This window comes from Propithecus coquereli, unplaced genomic scaffold, assembly GCF_000956105.1.
Source record: "Propithecus coquereli isolate 6110/MARCELLA unplaced genomic scaffold, Pcoq_1.0 Scaffold294, whole genome shotgun sequence".
NCBI lineage: Eukaryota > Metazoa > Chordata > Mammalia > Primates > Indriidae > Propithecus > Propithecus coquereli.
This window is the reverse complement of record NW_012148552.1, coordinates 331,644-337,596: the sequence shown is the minus strand read 5'-3', so window position 1 is coordinate 337,596 and position 5,953 is coordinate 331,644.

Here is a 5,953-nt window from a genome sequence, read left to right as displayed (position 1 = left end):
ATCTCAAGGCTATGGTGACTGATCCTGTTAAATTTGATTTGCTCATATTTTCTTGGAATTTTTGCATCTATGTTCATCATAGATATTGGCCTGTAATTTTCTTTTCTTTCTTTCTTCTTCTTTTTTCTTTTTGTACTGTCCTTGTCTGTCCTTGGTAGGAGGGTAATGTTGGCCTTGTAAAATGAGTTTGGAAGCATTCCCTCCTCCTAAATTTTGGAAGAACTTGAGAAGTATTAAAGTTAATTCTCCTTTAAATGCTTGGTAGAATTTACTCACGAAGCTATTTGTTTCTGGGATTTTCATTGTTGGGAGGTTTTTGATTACTGATTAAATTACCTTATTAGTTATTCTTTTGTCTAGATTTTCTATTTCTTCATGATTTAGTCTTGGTAAGTTGTATGTTTCTATAAATTTATATATTTCTTCTAGGATATCCAGTTTGCTGGCATATAATAATTGTTTATGGCAGTAACATATGATCCTTTTCATTTCTGTGACACGAGTTGTAAAAGTCTCTTTTTTCATTTATAATTTTGTTAGTTTGAGTCCTGTCTCTTTTTTTGCTTGGTCAGTCCAGCTAAAGTTTTGTCAATTTTATTAATCTTTTTAAAAAACCAATTCTTAGATTCCTTGATCTTTTTTATTGCTAATCTAGTGTCTAGTTAACATATTTTCACTTTAATCTTAATTATTTTTTTCTATTGGGTTTGTGCTTATATTGTTCTTTTTTTCTAGTTTCCTAAGTTATAAAGTTAAGTTTTTTATTTGAAATTATTCTTTTTTTCTTGCTGTAGGCTTTTTCACTATAAATTCCCCTTTTATCATTGCCTTTCCTGCATCCCATAAGTTTTGGCATGCCACGTTTTTATTTTTGTTTGTCTTAAGATACATTTTGATATTGCTTTTGATTTCTTCTTTTATCTATTGTATGTTCAGGAGTGTGTTGTTAAATTTCCACATATTTGTTGTTGTTCATCCTTCTTTTTCCTACTCTTATTTAGCTGTTGATATGAGTTTCTTTGCTTCTCATTGAGCCTCCTTAAGATGATTATGTTGAATTCTTATTCAGGCAATTCATAGACATTTATTTCTTTGGGGTCAGTTACCAGGGCTTTATTAGTTCCCTTTGGTTCTGTTATGTTTGCCTCCTTTGTTATCTGTAGCCTCGTGTGGATATCTCTTTATTTGAAGGGACAAACATCTTTTACAGTCTTTATAGACTTATTTTAGCAGATAAAGGCCTTCTCCTGTTAGGTCCCGAGACTGACGACATTGCTTTAGGGATCATGGTTGAGTGGGGATGGAGCCATATTATATGGCTGCCGCTGGGATCACAGTGGGGTCCACAGTTGTGTGCCTATAACCAGGGGCTCTAGTAGGTGTGTCTCCTGTCTCCTTGGGTGGACTATACTGCCCCTAGCATTTTGGTCAGTGGGATAACTAATGGAATGAAGATTTGCTTTGGGGACTGTAGATAATGGGCCTGTTATCTGGTTCACAATGGGTATGGATTACTCTAGATCCTTGAGAGAGCTTCTACTGGGTCCCACCATGGGTCTATGTGTAGGCAGTACTGGCCTCCAATCACAGTTCAGATGTGCTGGAACAGAGTCACAGGGCTGCTTCACGATCCAAGTGAATATTGAAGTCTGCAGGCCTGTCTCTGGGGGCACACATAAGCATGTTACCTTCTGGGACTCTTTGGGGGTGGCACTGCTCTCAGATCATAGCTGAGAGGGCCTGCAGCCAAGTCTCAAGGCTATTTTAGGGTGAGCTATGTGATTGAGGTCAGCCATCCTGCTCCAAGGACTCATCCCAGCACATATTTGGGTCTTTGTGTAAGCAGGACTGTTCTTAGAGGAAAGCTGAGAGGGACTAGAGCTGATTCTCTGGGCTATTTCAGGGTCCCCTGTGGGACTGACCTTGGCAAGCTTTTACCAGAAACTCAGACTGGCACATCTTTCTGTGGGTCTCTATGCAGGCACAACTGCTCTTAGACAGCAGCTGAGAGAGGTTGAGCTGAATCTCAGGACTGTTTCATGATCCACAACTGGGACCAAGATTAGCAGGCCTGTCACATGAGGCATAAGTGTGCATGAATCCTCTTTGATCTTTTGTCCGATGGTTCTGGTGGCAAGACCAAGAACACATGGAGTCATAGTCAAATCTATAGGAGGACAGGATTACTTCTGGGACTGGAACTGGGTTGGTGAGTTTGTCACCTGGTTGTAGGTCTGCCCTCTCAAAATGGCCCTCCAAGGTATTGGACTTCCCTGTGGTTTCACAGCCTTCTACCTGAATCCCAAAGCTCCAAGAAAGATACTTTTGTCCATGAATGGCTGCAAAATTATTGTTGCTATAGGAGAATATTAGTTGGGGACCTCCTATTCCTTCACCTTGCTGAAAACATTCCTCGTAAGTTGTTGTTTTCCTATTCCTTGGAAGAGATTTTGCAATCTTATAATAATGTTTTCCTTAAAAGTTGGTGGGACTCAGCTTTAACATGTTTGGTCCTAGTGTTTTCTGTATGGGATCATTTGGAGCTACTAATTCAGCTTCTGTAATGGTTATAGGACATTATCTTTTTCCAGAAATTATCCAAAGTTGTCAAATACATTGGCATGAACTTTCTTGCTGTAATATTAATACCTAATAAATCTATGCTATTTCCAATTTTTTCATTCTTAGTAGTAGTTATTTTTGGCCTCTTTCCCCTCTCCCCCCTCCTCCTCATCTTCTCCATCAATCTTGGTATAAGTTTGTCTATTTTATTAATCTTTGCTTTAAAGCAGTTTTTGCCTTCTTGATTTCCCTTTTATGACTAGTTTTTATTTCATTAATTCTCTTCACTTTTATCATCAATTATTTTGAGATTTTTTTGTTATTTTTTAAACCTTTCAACTTTATGCTTGACTCATGGACTTATTCTTTTTCTTATATGAGATTTAATGCCATTGCTTTTCTTTAAGCATCACATTAGCAGAATTCTACAATTATTAGTGTATTCTATTTTCACTATGGTTTAGTTATAAGTATGTTTTCCCATTTCCACTATGATCTTTTTAATCAATGCTTTCCCTAAAGCATAACTCTACAATGTGGAGATTTTTCCTTTACCTTCTCTTTAATAAACTTCTAATTTAATTACATTATGGATTCATTAATAGCACATTTTTGAATTTTTCTCAACTAGTCATTTTGCCAAGTGACAAGTTAAATTTTGTAAATGTCCCAGAGATGCAGAATTCTATCTATATTATTCTAACAAACCAAGTCTTATTAATTTTATTATTTACATTGTCTATTTTCTAACTCAAATTTAATCACCTTGAACTTTCAATAATTTAGAGATAGGTTTAGAGCCCCCAATTTGATAGTGGATTTGTCAGTTTTATTTGCTTTTTATAGGTTCTTAGTGCATTTATCCCATAATAGTGCCTTTGTCTTAAATCTTTTTGTATAATATTAATATAATATAGATTTAATATTAATATAGACCTGAGTTTTTTTAAACATCATAAGTAATGAAAAAATTGAATAAATTTGACCATGTCAAAATTTAAAGCTGCTGTGTTTCGAAGAACACTATTGAGAAATTAAAAAGACAACCCACAGACTGGGAGAAAAATATTTCTAAATCATATATCTGATAATGAGCTTGTATCTAGAATATATAATGAAAAGACAAAAAATTCAATTAAAAATGGGCAAAGAAGTTGAATAGATATTTCTCCAAGGAAGATATACAGATGACCAATAATTATATGAAAAGATAACTAAATCAAAAAGTCAGATAATACCAAGAATGGGTGATGATATGGAGAAATTGGAACCATCATACTCTACTAATAGACATATAAAATGGAGTAGTTTGGAAAACCATCTGGCAGCTTTTTAAACATTGAAGAGGGTTATTACATGACCCAGCAATTTAACTCTAAGTATATATCCAAGAAAATGGAAAACATGTACACATAAGAACTTGTACACAATCTATTAATATTAGCATTATAGCATTATTTATAATAGTAAAAAGATGAAAACAACCTAAATGTCCAACAACTGATGAATGGATAAACAAAATATTGTGTACTCATACAATGAAGTGTTATTCAGCCGTAAAAAAGAATGAAGTACTTGCTGCAACACAGATGGACCTTTAAAATACGCTAAATGAGTTAAGCCAATCACAGAAGACTTCATATATTATTTCATTCATACGAAAGTCTAGAAAAGAGAAACCTGTAGAAACTAGGAGATTAGTGGTTGACTAGGGCTGGAGGTGGGGCATAGGGATGTGCTAGCTACAGATCATGGGGTTTCTTTATGAGTTGATGAGAATGTTATAAAATTGACTGTGGTGATGTTTGTACTATTTATGAACACACTAAAAACCTCTGATTGTACACTTTGAAATGGTGAAGAATATTATGTATTTGTTGTATCTCCATAAAGTTGTTTTTAAAAGTTTGAAGAGATGGGATTCATGCCTCTAATCCTAGCATTCTGGGAAGCCTAGGTGGGAGGTTTGCTCAAGCTCAGGTGTTTGAGACCAGCCTGAACAAGAGTGAGGCCCCATCTCTACCCAAAATAGAACAATTAGCCAGGTGCCATGGCGTGCTCCTATAGTCCCAGCTACTTGGGAGGCTGAGACAAGAAGATCACTTGAGCCCAGGAGTTCGAGGTTGTAGGGAACTAGGATGATGCCACCGCACTCTACCCAGGGCAACAGAGCAAGACTTTGTCTAAAAAACAAAGTTTGAAGAGACAGCATGAATAAAGAAAAACTACCATGATGGTAAAAAGATAAATGTCTGCCTGGGTTTTGGTGGGAGTGAGGAAGGGTTGAATAAGTGATGTACGGGGGATATTTTAGGGTAGTACAACTGTCCTGTATGATACTGTAATGGAAAATACATGACACTAAGCATTTGTCAAAATCCATAGAAATTTGTAGACAAAAAGGGAAACTTAATGCAATTAAAAAATGTTTGTGAGATTGAAAGATCCCATGATGAAATGCATAATTTGAAAAAAATCATCTAATATGTTAAAAATGTAGGAAACAACCTTAGTGAAAGAGGTGGAGCAAAAGGTGCTGACCTAAGTAACTTTGGCAATTGGTGGACCCTGTAAGACTAAAGGCAAAGGAAACTACATGTTACTGCGGTCTGGCTGTTAACAGTGTTCTTCAAAGGAGGAAAGTTAACAATCCCTACAGTCCTATAATGCAAAAGGGATTAAACATTAAGGGTCTGTGGCTGGTAGGAATCAGTCTTCAATGTTGGAGTGAGAGTTTACAGGTAAACTCTAGCAGAATAGGCTAGAATCATCCATGTAGTAATACTTAACAATTGGAAATACAGGCATTCCTCACTTAACATCATCAATAGGTTCTTGGAAACTTCAATTTTAAGCAAAACTATGTATAACAAAACCAAGTTTTTTCTCATCATGATGTAACAAAACGATGTTGAACAAAACATTAATTGAGGACCTGCAGTGTATCATTTTGGTCGAATTTGCAGTTTCCAAGAGCCTACTGAGCATGTTAAGTGAGGAATTACTGTAGTATGTACTTCTATTAGGCTTCATATAGGTAACGATGGTTGATATTTGTGAAAGATATAGATATGTGTAAATACATGGGCTATTGTAAACACATATATCTTTTTGTTCTGTTAGCTGGAAAGGCCTAAGAGAAATGACATTCCAGTATGACAAGCACATCTATCACCCAGATCATGGCTTCTAATACCACTCTCTAATAGCAAGGACTAAGGATTCTTAGAGAAGTAGCAGATTCTTGGACTGGGGCAAAAAACATACAAATTGAGCATTGAGCATACCGTAGTTCCATAAATCAAAAAATTACTTAAAATTAAACACAAAAGAAACCTAATTTGGGATTATATCAGTGGGGCCAGAGTGAACTGAAAGAGCTCACAATGAC